Source organism: Helianthus annuus, chromosome 9 (genome assembly GCF_002127325.2).
Source record: "Helianthus annuus cultivar XRQ/B chromosome 9, HanXRQr2.0-SUNRISE, whole genome shotgun sequence".
Lineage (NCBI taxonomy): Eukaryota > Viridiplantae > Streptophyta > Magnoliopsida > Asterales > Asteraceae > Helianthus > Helianthus annuus.
This window is the reverse complement of record NC_035441.2, coordinates 154038913-154054635: the sequence shown is the minus strand read 5'-3', so window position 1 is coordinate 154054635 and position 15723 is coordinate 154038913. Positions and strand designations below refer to the sequence as shown.

At 35.0% G+C, this 15723-nt stretch overlaps 1 long non-coding RNA gene across 2 annotated transcripts; it reads left to right on the top strand.

Annotated features, from left to right (window-relative positions):
- Positions 1-400: 400 nt before the first annotated feature.
- LOC110879039 lies at positions 401-2700 on the top strand. 2 transcript variants are annotated; one of them, XR_002558416.2, is made up of 5 exons: positions 401-798; positions 893-1056; positions 1151-1285; positions 2155-2252; positions 2508-2700. It is a non-coding gene; the product is annotated as an uncharacterized LOC110879039 (long non-coding RNA). The 2 variants fall into 2 exon arrangements; XR_002558415.2 differs by having other exon boundaries at positions 893-1285.
- Positions 2701-15723: the final 13023 nt, after the last annotated feature.

Here is a 15723-nt window from a genome sequence, read left to right as displayed (position 1 = left end):
AATAGTCATTTTACTCCCTGATGTTATGGTTTTGTTGTCAGTTTGCTCCCTGCGGGGAGCAAAATGGAAAAACAAACAATTTGGATGGAGTTAGAGGCGGGGAGCAAATTGGCAAAAAAACCGAAACATCAGGGAGTAAAATGGCTATTTTTAAAGATTTGGAGAAAAACCGTTAAAGTGACCAAACCACAGGGAGCAAAACGGAAGTTTACTCTAAATCTAAAATATAAAACAGTTATTTTAGTGTATATTTACTTTTTTTAAGTTTATTATATAATACTCTAATTTATAACATTTCTAAGCATAAGAGGTTGTACTTTGTGCTTATTTTGTGATTTGTGCTTTATGATGTTGTATGTACAAGCTCTTGATGCATCTTTTCATTTATACCTGATCTTCTTCTTACCAAACCCTAGAGAGAGATGGAGACAGAGACAGAGACAGAGTTAGAGAGAGAGAAGTGCGATGGAGAAGGTGATGTGGTTTGAACCACCGCACGAACACCTGCTCGAACACCACCACCGGAGTTGCTTCATCCCCAACACAAACAATTCTCCGCTCCACCTCACAAACCTCGATTAAGAGAGAGATTTCTGAGCGATTGGCGTCGTTTCAAAGCCGATGACGATGATAGATCGTGGTTGCTTTAGGGTTCCGATAGGGTGGTTCTAGGCGGCGTGGCGGCGGCGAAGTCGACGCGATGGGGAAGCTAATTTTGACAAAGAGGGTACACCGGTGGGTTAAATAGCAGCAAAGAAAGGGTCATTAACTTGAGGTGCTGCGTCGATTATTATCAAGGTTTGTTAGGTTATTATCCTCTCTTTTGCACTATTTGTTTATGTTCAACTGTTATTTGGATTACTAAGCCCCTAAATCGGAAACAATGATGTAGGAACGTTGTAATTTGGATTATTAACTCCCTATCGAACCCGATTCTCATCTCGAGGCAGGATTTTTTTAATACGTCTCAGTTTGGTTCCTGCGAAGTTAGGGTTCCGGTGAGTTTTCCGGTAAATCGTATTTCACATGCTGAAGATTCGGAACCGCGACGTTAGTGTATGATTTTATGACATACATTTTAAATGAGAAATTTGTTTGATGTTTGTTGTAAATGGTTAACTGTAAGGGTGATATTATTGGTATCATGCAGAATATAGAAAAGCAAAACAATTTTTAAATTATTTTGGTTTTGGCCATGTGCAAAGCAAAAGGAAGAATAAGAAAATACAATGAAGTTTTGAAGGTGTTGGACGGTTTGCTTCCAAGATGATAAAAATGGAGAAAGGTGTGTTTTATTGTTTGTTTTCATTGAATGTATGTATATGAATAATTTGATGATTGTGTATAATTTATACGGGTTTTGATTTGTAGATGTTTTTTGTATTTTAATTTCATATCCGGGTTTAGTATTAAGTGTTTAAATTTTTAACCTTTTGATGTCTCTTGATTTCTATACTTATCTCTTTATGTTCTTGCACTGTTTTAATCTATACTATCTTAGGCTTATCTTATGATATTTTATGCTTATTTTGTTGTTTATATTACAAAGAATAGATGATTTAATGGAGGGATACAATCATAGTTGTTAAAAGCCATCGCCTCTTGCGCCTAGGCCCAATTTCCTAGCAAGGCGAGGCGATTGCGCCTTAAGTCAAGGCAATTGCGCTTTAATTCTCCAAGTGATAGTTCATGCGCATATTCCAGTGAGATTCCTAGATTCTGGAGAGTTTCTGGCCAAATTCTTTAAATTCTGGCAAGATTCCAGCTAGATTTCCTACTTTTATCTAACGAAAACTATTTTTTTTACACTTATAAACAATATAAAATGTTATATAATAGCTTTAGTTTTTAGTTTATTTGAAGAATAGTATTAACTTTCTATTATATAAAAATATTTTAAGTTTTTTTGTTGTGCGCTTTTTTTTTCTCTGGCCCGCGCTTTTTTTGCGCCTTGCGCCTAGGCCACGGGCGAGACCTATGCGCTTTGAGTGCGCCTAACGCCTTTAATAACTATGGAACAATAAAATGCAGCAAGAAAAAGAGATTCTCATGAATGTATACAATAGACTAATGGATCATACTGGTTATGTGCAAGCTTTTGTTTATCCTCTATGTGATGATGAATAATGATGTGGTGGTTATAACGCGTCATAGGGTATAAAGAAAACAGGAGCATGATGTGCAGGCCTACTTGACTTTTGTTTGCGTGGGCATGGTCTTCTGAAATTTATATCGACAACTCTTAATTGAAGGTACGCTTTTCCCTTTTGATATCTGATAGTTTTCTTTCTTTGGCTGTTACGCTTTTCCATTTTAATATCTGATGGTTTTCTTTCTTTGGTTGTTGCTAAAAATTGAAGGCTTTGTTTTTTTCTGGTATCGATAGCTCTCTTTTACTTATTTTCATCAACATAACGCTTTGCTACCAATTAGTGCTGCCTGTAAATCGTATTAAAGATTCTAATTTTTAATTTATATATTTTAATGTTTGTAGTTCCACCATGTAGGTGTTGGAACAACAGCTGCTGGTCTTAGGTTGTGGTAACAATCCTAACAAGTTTTTCGCACTTCTTTTTTCTTTCGGAATGTTTGTTTCTAAATTGTTCTTAGGACCCAACCACAATTGTACTCTTTGGGGAATATTTCATATGTTTTTTTTTTTTTGTGAGTTAGTAATTAAGTCATTAATTGTTCATTTCAGTACTTGGATAATTATTTATTGTTTTCTTTCTATCATTTCTCCTTTTTTGTTTTCTTTCTAGCCCCCGCCGCATCGCGGCGGACTACATTTCTAGTTAAATCTAAAATATAAAACAGTTATTTAGTGTATACTTATTTTTATTTGACTAGTTGCAAACATACTTATTTTTAAAACTGTTTGTGTCTATTATACAACGTAAAACGATGCTTTCTTATTATTTCTTGTGTTGTTATCATCGCTATGTCACGAACAAAACAATGACATTTCTAATTATCATGCTCGAGAGGCTGCATCAGCATCTCTCTTAGTCTCGTGTTAAAACACTAATTTGATGACCCAAATTTTATGTTATAGTTAACATTCTGAACTTTCAAGTGTGTGGTGTTTCACATTCACGTCTCTACTTTGCATTCGTGGAGTTTGATGATGAGAGTGTGTTTAACCTACTATCTTTTAATTTGTAAATTTTGTAACCAAGTAACATTTATAGTTTCAAAAGTTATTTTTAATTAAGGCAACCAACTTTTCAAAAAAAATATTTTAAGGTAACATAACCAAGTAACCTAACTATACGATGATAGGTCGTTTAATTTTGGTACTCTACATGATGACAGGTGGGTTAGTTTTGACCATGTTGACTTTCTTTCGTTATAGCGATAGTTAAACAGTTAGCTGAAAATATGATTATTAGGCTACATGAAATGGGGCACTACCCGCTTGCCACCTCAGTGATTTTCAAACAATAGCGCCCCCCCCCCCCCTCCATACCGTTGGTGCTATGGGGGGGGGGGACTATTGAACCCCAACCAAAGCAATAGCGGACAATAACGGGTGTGAAATGTGGGCCATGCTTGGTTTGACCGTTGGGCAACGACTACTTAAAAAATATTTTAAAAACTAATTTTAACACTATATATATATACCACTTCGACCCATCTGTTAACACACAATGCATCACTCTCACTTATATTTTTTACACAAAAATCATCTCTCATAACCCATTATCTCCATCATGTAGGAGGAGTAGACGAAGACCCAAATTAACTTGGGATGAGCGGATTAGACAATATTTTCTAGAGTTGCACCTTTCTGAGGACATGGTCTAGGATACGAGTTCGTGGAGATTTATAATTATGGTTAAGGATTTTTAGGAGAGGGTAGTGAAGTGTGTGTGTGTGTGTGTGTGTTTTCGTTTGAGCTTTCCGGGTTAGGGGTTAATATTTCCTACTTTTAATGTGGACTTTACATTGTGATTATTATCATGTGTGTATGTATCTGTTGCTCTAGGGTGTTATATATGTTTTATTATGCTATGGTACTCTGTCACCACGTATTTTATGACTGGTAGATTTATATTGCTAAATGTCTAGTTTCAGATTGTTTGCATGCAGTTTGGTTTCGAGTCGGGGGTCTTTTTTGGAAGCAGCCTCTCTATCTATAGGTTTGTCTACATCTCACCCTCCCCAGACCCCATTAATAAGATATTTGTGGGATTTACTGGGTTTGGTTGTTGTTATTGTATGTTTCTGTTCAATAACGACCTAAATGCGTTTTCTTCGAACAATCTACGTTACACAACAACTCCAAAAACCCATCCCCTCTCATCTATTTGAGGAGGACCTTATGATCATGGAACAAGAGAAACAAGAGATTCGAGCAATATATCTCAAAAAATAGAAGTTATTTATGTTTTAAAATGTTATTTTTTTAAGTGGGATGTTTTTATTTTCAGTGTAATGTTTTTTTTTCAATGTCATGTATTTTTCTTAATTTAAATTTTATGCCTATTATATATATATATATATATATATATATATATATATATATATATATATATATATATATGTAATTATATATATATATGTTATAAAATATAAAAACATAAAAAATAATTAAGTAATGATTGAGGGAGCTCAAGGTCGGTCCAAGAATTTCGGAGGCTCAAAACGAATTAAAAATTCGAGGTCCTTTTTAATTTTTTTTAGGATTTTAATTTCGGTTTGTATCTGACATGAAATATATATAGAAGAAACTTATAAAGCACTTAACCATTATATAAACTAGATGATTTCCCTAATCAAATAATGTTGGGATATAATACATAAATCAAATACAAGTTGGTTAAAAGAGTTTAACCTAACAAATAACAATTTACATTATGTGTGAAAGAAACTAAAACATGCTACTTATTTTAAGTATACTATTGTGAAGGGGTAAGGTCCCAAAAACCTCATAATAAGTGTTTGGGACTATACCACAACCTTAACTTTCAGCCTGGCACCTTGCGCGGCCGCGCACTGGTCTCACAAAAAGAAAGGCTTAAAAGGCTTACAACAGTCAACACTTGCGCCCAAAGGGAACCATAAAACCTTGCGCCTTTCTTACACAAAACAAAGGATAAGAATCCGGAGTTAGATACTTCCGCTTAATATCCAGACTTGGATATTATTTGCCCAGACTTGGGATTTATTCACCTGTTTCCACACGATAAGGTGTCACACCAGATTACAGCAGTAATCTTCTAGAAATAATACAATCGTGCACCACCAAGACGGTTACAACCGTCTGGACACGTGTCACTATATCAGTCGTCCCTAAATTCACAACGAATGCATGCAAATGAAGAGTAATCTCCACTTAAGTCACTTTACACGTGGCCAATCCCTAGCCTTTGATCTAAACCACGATCCGTGTGCTATCACGTCGGATCAAGGAGTATTAACGGAAGGAAACATAACCGCTTACGGAGTTAGCATCTTCCGTCTTCTTTTCACTAACGGGTTTTCCCGCCTTTAAACGACTCCCGGCTATAAATATGAGAAAAATAAGGTATGAACACAAGTTACTCTCACTTCTCAAATACACCTTCTTCTTCATTACCAATACTTATTCTCACACCGGAGTCGGGTCAAGGAGAGAACCCTCTTCTCCCCTTGGCGAGGCTAACGATGTTCTTTTTTGCAGAGCTATCGGAGAAGAAGGTATGTTGGACCTAAATCGATCGAGTGGTAACCAACCTTTTTATGCGGATTCAAACCCCCTAGATATCTCGGTTCCAACCATTTATCTAGTGTTTCTTCACTGGCGCCCACCGATTCCTCTGTTTTTTCCAGTTTTCATCTCGTTTCGATTTAGTTCTTTTCATCCTCTGTTTTTCACATGGCAGAGGATTCATTATTCCACTCACCAGATCCCCGATCCGAGTGTGAAGGTTCTACAACCCAAAACACTCAAAACAACGGTCATTCAGATAGGGAGAATTTCTCAGATATAATCATAAGAAGATCCCCATCACATTGTTCAACAGATGTCAAGCTGCTTTAAACACAGTCGTTATGCAAATCGCCAGATCTGAGGTCCCAAACATCAGATCTGGTGAAGAAAGCAATAATACAGTATTGGACCCACCAACACCATGTCGGGGGGACATCCAATCTAGTCGTAATATTGAAATACAATTCAGAAATAGCAGCCATAAGAAAGTCAAGCCAAAACAGATAAACATGATTCAAGGAGGTCCATCGCGAAGGACAAACAAATGAAGTTATGACCAACATTGGAGGGAACAGCAAGTCGTATTTCCCGTCGTTCCAGGAGGCCCTCAGGAAGAACGACCAGTAATTATTACTGGCATCTTCGGTCATTACCGGACAGACTATATGTTTATAGATCCGGGAAGCTCGATGGACATCATATACGAGCAGTGTTTTAAACAACTTGACCCAGATGATAAAGCACGTCTAGAACCGGTCGATTTTCCCCTCACCGGATTCTGCAATGAAGCTGTATTCCCATTAGGGCAAATAGCTTTCCCTGTGACTTTATCAGATGGCGAACATTCACGAACAGTTACAGTCAATTTCATGGTCATGCCGGCAACATCAAGTCATGATGTTCTGCTCGGAAGGAGATCACAAAGAGAGTTCAGTATGATCACATCTATCTCGCACGCTGCATGTGGGTTCCCAACGGAAACCGGAGTTGCAATTCTGTACTCAAGCAAAGAAGTCATGTACATGGACGACGAGCCACCAGCAAAGGTAGTCAAACCTTCAGCATCAAACGAACCGGAGAAATGGGTCCTGAACGAAGAATATCCAGAGCAGACCATCTCGTTAGGACATACCATTTCACCGGCAACACGAATACAACTAAAAGCACTGTTGTCCAACAACAAAGATATATTCGCTTGGTGCCCAGCAGACATGACTGGGGTTCCACGCGACATAGCGCAACATTGCCTGAATATTAAACCATCAGCGGAACCTGTTGCCCAGGGGAGGCGCAGCTTTAGCAAAGAAAAAGCGAAAGCCATGGACGAACAAGTGGTAGAGCTACTCAATGCGGGAATCTTGCGCGAAGTAAAATACCATACATGGGTTGCCAATCCAGTAATGGTACAGAAACATAGTGGCGGATGGAGAATGTGCGTCGACTTCAAAGACCTGAATAAAGCATGCCCAAAAGATTGTTACGCGCTTCCGGAGATAGACAAAAAAGTCGACTCTCTAGCATCATTCAGATGGAAGTGTTTTCTCGACTGTTACAAAGGTTATCATCAGGTCCAGATGAAGGAAGAAGACGAAGACAAAACCGCATTCCGCACAGAAAAAGGCATCTTCTGCTACACTAAAATGCCCTTTGGCCTGCGCAATGCTGGCGCAACTTATCAACGATTAATGGACACAGTTTTCAACAGCGACATCGGCAAAACAGTTGAAGTATACATGGATGACCTCGTCATCATGAGCCATGAGGAAGACTCAATGCTCAACAATATTGTCACGTCCCCCGATCCACCCTGGACGGAATCGGGAGGCGCGAGCAGTCCAGTGGTACCGGTGAGTTATTTTGAAAAATATTGCAGCGGAAATTTCATCAGGACCGTGAGTTAGGAAAAATATCAGAGTTTAGAAACACCGGATTTTATTTAAATAGATGGAATAAATTCCATTGTTACAAAGGTAGCTTTTAATAAAAACAATATTTCTTAATTTGATTTAATTAATAAAATAAGCCACTTCTTGAAGTCTTTTAGTGCCGGATCCAATTCTTACTCCAATCTACTGTAATTACCTGAAACGTGTTTTAAAAAGGTTTTGTCAGCGGGAAATACTGAGTGAATCATTCAGTTTACTAAAACGACTCGTTTGTTATAATTTACAGTATTAAGAGTTTTTACATATGTTTCTGATATCTACCAACTACCCACAGTATTTGTCACTCGACCGGATCTGTGACTATGGTCATATCACCATTGGCTGCCCCAATGAATGACGTATATCACTTAATTTTAGGTTCGCCCACCTAATGTGATTAAAACAGTAGTAATGTGCACAATACCCCACATACTGGCTGTAATTTGGTGATTACATAAACTTAATCACTGTAATTATAATTCTGAAAATAATTTGGAGTATTGTAAAACATTTGATAAAAAGAGAATGACTCACATTATAAACATGCAGATTCATACGGCCAAAGTTTAGTCTACAGATAAGCCTTGATATATTGCAGATTTATACAGGCAGAGCTTAGCCTATTGATTTAGCCTTGTAACCTAGTGCACACGAACTAGGTAGGTAACTTAATACAACAATTACGATAACTCACGAGATCAAATTCTCACAACGAACGACAAAGTGCGATACTTAAACATTCATCGATTTAACGACGAACGACAAAGTATAACCCTATGTGGGCGGCACTTAAACATCCATTGGATATATTGATCAGTCGGAAAATGAATCGTAATAGCGATCGAGTTAATACCCTGTATCGTAGCAGCACCCTGCTATACTAATTAGTGATTCGCGTGTGTGTTTTTAGAGTATTTGGACGATAACTTGGTGTATAATCGGAATTTAATCGTCGAATGAACAGCAGACTGCAAGTGCCGATGCCTGCTATTTATACACGAAATTTGACAGGCTTACGGACCGTAAGACTTATCCCTTACGGTCCGTAAGGGACACGTAATGACCATAGGTTTGCCGCGTGTGGGAGTAGGCTAGCTGAGTCGATAGAACGAATAATTTCAATTTAGACAGCAAGTTATAAGGATAATCGTCAAGTGGGGAATACCCCCCCTGAGTTTTAGGGGCCCTGATCCTGATTCTGATTGCTATGAAAATTTTAGGAGTTGTGCAGGATTATTTGGGTGTCTCAACTAGGGTTTCCTATTGAGTAAATAAAATAATAGGTATAAGAGTTGTTTACAAAATAGAATAATAAACAATAGTTTTGGGTAAATTACAAAAAGAGAATAAAACAAAGAGAATGGACCCACTGTGTAACTTTAGGGTTCAACTAGAAAGACTCCTGGTATAAATTTTGGGTATAACTTCTGAGCTATTAAAAATATATAATGTACTTGTGGTAAGTATAGTACCCCTAAATCAACCTTGTCCCGAAGTCCCGAGACAGAATCATAACGAACTTAGTCGGGCAGAGCCCTGACATGCGTTATGGGACTCAGATCAATCGGAAAGGGTAGCGGTGATCGGGAGTTACAATACTTAAAACGGGGCAAGGCTTTATTATTATTATGGGGTAAAAATAAAATAAAAATTAAAACTATAGATTTGATTTGAGAGGGGCGACACATGGGAGGAAAGAAATGGCAAAGTTTCATGTAGTTCTACTATGTTATTTATACTTGAATTTTGGAGTTGGAAGGTAAGTTTGGCATCTCCACGTAAACCCTTCTCATTTAATGTATGAATACACCTATCACCTTGAATTTAATTCAAGTATACACGTAAACCTTTCACATATATATTAGTTTAAATATTAATTCTAATATTTATTTTATTTTATAATTAATCCAACTGCTTTACTTATTTGGCAAGTATAACCTCTAAAATATGACGTTTTATAAAATAGTGAATATGTCATTAGAATGAGAATAATCTTATCTACATTTGGGTCTAAGTTTCATTAAAATAGAGTAGGTTCGAATACAATATATTTTTATAGTTTAATTATTATACGGTTCCTAGGCCCGTCTAGGAACTTCATTTTTCTAATATTCAACTTACCCGTAGACTACTCGTCTAATAATATAAGTTTTTTTATAGACTTTTATTTTATTAGAAAGGTTACTCATATACAGGCCAATTTGATTAGTATAATATTTCAACCAACTATATATATAAAATAGTTTTTAAAACTATTTGGGTTGAATGTTTATAATAAAAATAAGCTAGTTACTAGTTACTAGTGGTTAATAAATTTAACCAAACCTTATAATTTATATGATAAAAATTGGTATGTTACATCCTCCCCACCTTGTTTTAAATCTCGTTCTCGAGATTTGGGTTACGATATTTCTTTTAGACTTATGTCATATTTTAGTCAATAAAACGATATTAAGGTAGATGACACAGAATTAAAATATCAAATTTTGTGGATACGAGTTGTACAATAAGTAGGATTCAATGGTTCAACTGAATTAGTTCAAGAAATCGATGACAACCGAATGAGATAAAATGGTATAATTTCCAAAGTGACTAGGTTCAAGTCAAAAGATATATGGTCAATAGATATTTTAAAATGAATGTGGAGGATTTTTAGAATCAATAAATTTTTTTTTTGTCAAAAGAAATCTTTGATTGGCAACTGAGGAAGACTTAGAATCGACGGGTTCAAAATGAAATAAAAGCATGAAAAATGATTTGTCAACTATTGAATTATGATATGAGAAAAATCGATGTGCTGAGATGAGTGAATTGCAAAGATACACTAAGAGATAATAGAGTTAGTGTATCATGGTTTAGAGTTCTAAGTTGATAGTATACTATTAGTGACCATATTTTTTTATACTATGTCCTAGAGATCGAAATATAATAAGAACAAGTTGTTTTGGCATGACCAATCATTATATTATATTACTAAAGCAAATGTAATATATATTATTTGTTTTATATTTTTACTATATGTGAATGGTCACTAATTTCAAATAAATTTTATTTTAGTATTTTAACTATACTATAACTTATATTTACTAGATTACAAAATATCATGGTGAAGTTATTACATTTACAAAATATTTTAATATTATGCTTTTGTAAAAGAATCATTATTATTTATAACGTTAAATGAAAGTTGTAAAAAGGGGTAAAAGTATTTGTAAATATGTAACACTTATTGGGGTGATTCTATGTGAATACTTATTTTCATTTTTGAAACTATATAACGTTGTCAATGTATTTACAAATGTTGTAAATAAGTGAAAACGGTGACTATTCTTTATATATTACAATGTTCTCCTAACCCAACGTAGTCGCTGACTACTATATTATTCTTATATGGTTATTTTCTTGCTAGAGTGTTATAGTACATAGTTACCACAAAATATGTGATACATAATTATTTATATAATTTTATTCGTTCCTCTAATTCTTGTATTGTTTTATGAAAATATGTTTTCTCTTTACAGTACAAAGTATATATATGTATATAATAAAATAAGTATGATGACTTACTTTATATACATTAAATACTTATTATCATGGTTGGATATTGGTTAGTGCTGCCTTGTTTAAGCATAGGTGGCCAGTCCATGTCTAACTAAGGCTAGGCTATTCAATACCTGCCCTAGACAATAACTTATAGTATAATATTAACACTATTATTATTAATATATTATTACTAATAAAATTATTAATAATAGATAACTTAAACATAAACTTAAAATGAAAGTATACCTCAGCATAATTTATATATATATATATATATATATAAATTCTTTACTTCAATTATTTAACAAAATTCATTGACTCGATATTAAAGAATTATCTTTTTGCAATAATGCGGTTCATAGTGCAAAAAGCTGAATGATATTTGAATTTGGATAAAATAATAAATCGGAATGAAGTCCTCTAGTGGTCTTCACAAAGCAAGCGAACCATAGGTGCAACAAACAGAGCATGTGTAACGTGTGGATTTATCAAGAAATGAAATGGATCAATATTTGCTACTATGAAAGAAATCATCATGATATGATGATTATTAGAGGAAGTAGAATTGCGAAAGTCAACTTATTATATGTAGAAGTCAGAATTTCAACGAAAAGAAATATAAAAACTTCATCTGGAATTTCGTGTGATAACTGTTGTTAAGTGACATTACCAGGGAATGTTGAATAAAATAAAATAGGGTATTTGCAAAGGTATATGACTCCTTTTGCAGTGATAATAATTATGACTCTGATTAAACTGTGCACCGATAATTGTGAAATCTTGTTCCAACGTACCTCAGCGAGATTTAGATCGTTTGTAGGATCATGTCGCAAAGTGTCGCTTTTTGATTAGTAGTTTTTCTACTGACGGAATTAGCATAGGTGTCATCGTGCCTAATTTATATTTTTCAAAGGTCTTGCTTTGAAAGTTGAGTGTGACATCTTTTAACGTTCGTGGACGTATAATTTAAGTTTCATGTGTTTTTTTGTGCACTAGCACAACCTTACATGCTTCTTACTTGCGTAAATTTGGAAATTCTTATATTTTTGATGGTGTTCCAACCTATAGAGTTTCCACTGATTATTTTGTCACACGAGCTACGAGACAAATGAAATAATGTTTGATATCGGAAAAGAGATTCCTGATAAAAAAAAATCTAGACACAGATGCTTGTGTTTTATTTCAAATTGTCAATCCTTATGGTTTTTGGATTTCCTTATAGATATACCTATCTATATAATCATATATTTCACATGCTGAAATAAACATACCATTTATCAGGTCAATGTATTTAACATATTCATATTTCAAAAAAACAAGTCAAATATCTGGTCATGATTTTATTTAGGGAAATCTTGTACTGATTTGACATATTATTTACCCCGTCTTATCCGGTTCGCGCCGGAGAGGTAACTTCAGTCTATCCAGATAAGCTGGAGAGTCTGCTACTCTATACCCAGTTTTGCCGGAGAAAATTTTCTATTTCCCATAAATAGTATCTTTTCAAGATTTTAAAATTGCCTCTTTTATTAGGACTTTTATCCAGAATCAAGGAAATTTGTATTTCCCTAACATATCTTATTCTCGACCAAATAATATCAATAAGCAAGAAGCAATTATGTGCTATTGCCTGTTAATCGTCATTTTTATGGAATACCAATATCCATTACATTGTACTTATATAAGTAATTTACCTTTAAAGTTTATTTAAGGCAAAATTCTTAAGTTCAAGTCTAAATATCATCTGGAATGCTATCAGATAATATTAAGCTTCAAATTTTCCGTTTAAACTTAGGTATTATTATAACACCTAATTGCGTAAACAAGTAGCTTAGCTTATACTAAGGCATCTTTTCTTATGTTCAAGTCTAACTGCTATCGGTTGTGCTACCATTTAACAGTAATCTCCTAACTCTTTTTATTTAAGCTTAAGTATTATTATCACAACACTTATAGGCTTAAAGCAGTGGCTCTGATACCACCTTTACTGTCACGTCCCCCGATCCACCCTGGACGGAATCGGGAGCCGCGAGCAGTCCAGTGGTACCGGTGAGTTATTTTGAAAAATATTGCAGCGGAAATTTCATCAGGACCGTGAGTTAGGAAAATATCAGAGTTTAGAAACACCGGATTTTATTTAAATAGATGGAATAAATTCCATTGTTACAAAGGTAGTGTCACACCCCTATTTTCCACGTGTCACCGGTGGGCCCGGTGGGGGATTTCCGTGACGTAGTTGATATCATCATAGTCAAACAACACAAATTATAATGCACAGCGGAAGCAAAGATAGATTTATTTCAACTTAAAATTATTGTAATATCCAAGTATCACAAAATGTCGAAATAAAATCCACAGGCAGAATCAAATAAACAGGAGACTTCATTTCAACAGACTTCATGCATCCTAAGCTTGCGAGACTTCTATGGATGCTTAAGGAGTGACCAGCCTATTACGCGTAGTACCTGCACTTAGTCTTTTTGGAAAATACGTCAGTTTACACTGGTAAATACAATTTAACTGACTCATTTTGAAAACGTTTAAAATTGATTTAAATGCACGTGGCATAAAACTTTTTATAACTTGGGATAATTATTTGCTTAATAATCTTGTAAAAGAATTACATGTTCATTCTGCGTTCAGTAGCCCGGGTTCGTTCCGGGTTAAGGATTAATAGACACACCACTTAATATAATTCCGCCGCGAGACTTCTCTCGTACCGACGATTATACATGTTATACAGCGCTACGGGTGTACGCCTACACCCGAGTGCTAAGGTCGTGGCCATTCTTTGAATGATGCCAAGGATATCCGGGACATGGTCATTAAGCCCCCAAAGGCGTTAAACAAACAAAACAGCATTTTCAAACGGGTTCATTTGACTGCACATAACCAAGACCGGTTATGGTCAATTTCCCGACCAAGCGGTATTTTATATACCGTACCCCAAGCCCGTATAGGGAAAATAAGTTAAACGTATTTACCTGAGCAAAGTATAAACCAAATATAACGAGTGCAAGTAGCTTTTACTGGGCTCCTAGATCTGGAAATTAAGGTTTTAATAACCTATTAGAATCCTAACGGGTCTTAAGCTTAGACCGGTTAGTTTTATATAAAGATTACGGTTTTAAACGCACAATAAGGCGAAGACCGTTTTAGAATGTGGTTTTGTCCCAACAAGCTTGCATACTTGTTTTATATGGGTAACATAATCACATTCTGGATTTTGAGACCAAAAAGATATGGTTTGACCCGTTTCGGCTAAAATGGCCAAACTAGTCATATAAGCCGATCCGAACGCGTATAATGCGTAACGAGTAACCATAAGAGTCAAATACAAGTTTCTGAAGTCAATATGCTTAAAATATGTTGTGATATCAGAATGATATCTTCCATTATGCCCCAAATGATTTTAAACCAAAACTATGCCTCATAAGGGCGTTTTGGTCATTTTATAAGGTGAAAAAGGGTTAAAATAATAACCTGAGTTACAGGTCTGATTAAATTAGTAAATATACTTAATTTACTAAGTTATAACAGTAGGGTATCAAATTTATGTGAAATTTATTATCTTTAACCTTACTATGCACCGTAGGGGCATTTTGGTAATTTCACATGTGCCTAAAAGGTCAATTCTGGAATTCTGAGTTCAAAACATTTGCCTACTGTTTAAAATATAAAAATTTACTAAACATATCAGTAGGTATCAACCTTTGTGCTTAATAAGGTTCTAGTGCACACTTATATGTTAAAAATGCCTAAAAAGGCGATTTGGAGCCATTTCCGGGTTTTCTGTAAAAAGCTGATATTTTTAATATTCCAGAAGGCTCAAAATAGTTTATTTATCATAACAAATCAGTAGAAATTGGTTTGAGGTCAAAAGGATTTGTAAAACTCAATTTATGGCTAAAAAGGGCAAAACCGGCATAAACCGAATTAATCTTAGAACACTAAGTTATGCTCAGCCTAAAAATAAATAAAAATTTTCAAAAATCCCAAAATATTATCTTATAACAGTAGGTATAAAGTTTGGTATAAAAATTTGGGTTTTGATGGGCTATACATAATTTACGCTAATTAATTATCAAAGAAGCCCTTAATTACGCTATTGAGCATAACTCTTAATCTAGACCTCAAACTGACTTCAAATTTTGGGTGCAAGTTTATAAATCAGTAGCTAAGGTGCTTACCCTTTTACATTTTCAAAAATCCCGTTTTAAGGTCAAATGGGCATAATGGTCAACATATAAGCGATTAACGGAAACATGCATGTGAATAGGATATCTAATGAACCATGTTGTATAATCTCAGAGAGTTATACTAACATGTAAATAGGTTCAAAAGAAGCTCTAAGGCAATCCTAATCTTGGCTTAAACGGGTCAGAACTGAAAGTCAAAGCAGAAGTCAAACTTTGCGACTTTCGGTTCCAAACCGAGCCTAAACTGAAAATTCTCGAGTTGAACATGTTGGAAGATGTTCTTACATTAATTACCAAGTTATTTTAATGATTAAACAGGTTGCATGCATCCTACATTGCTAATTATGTATTAATTCACAAA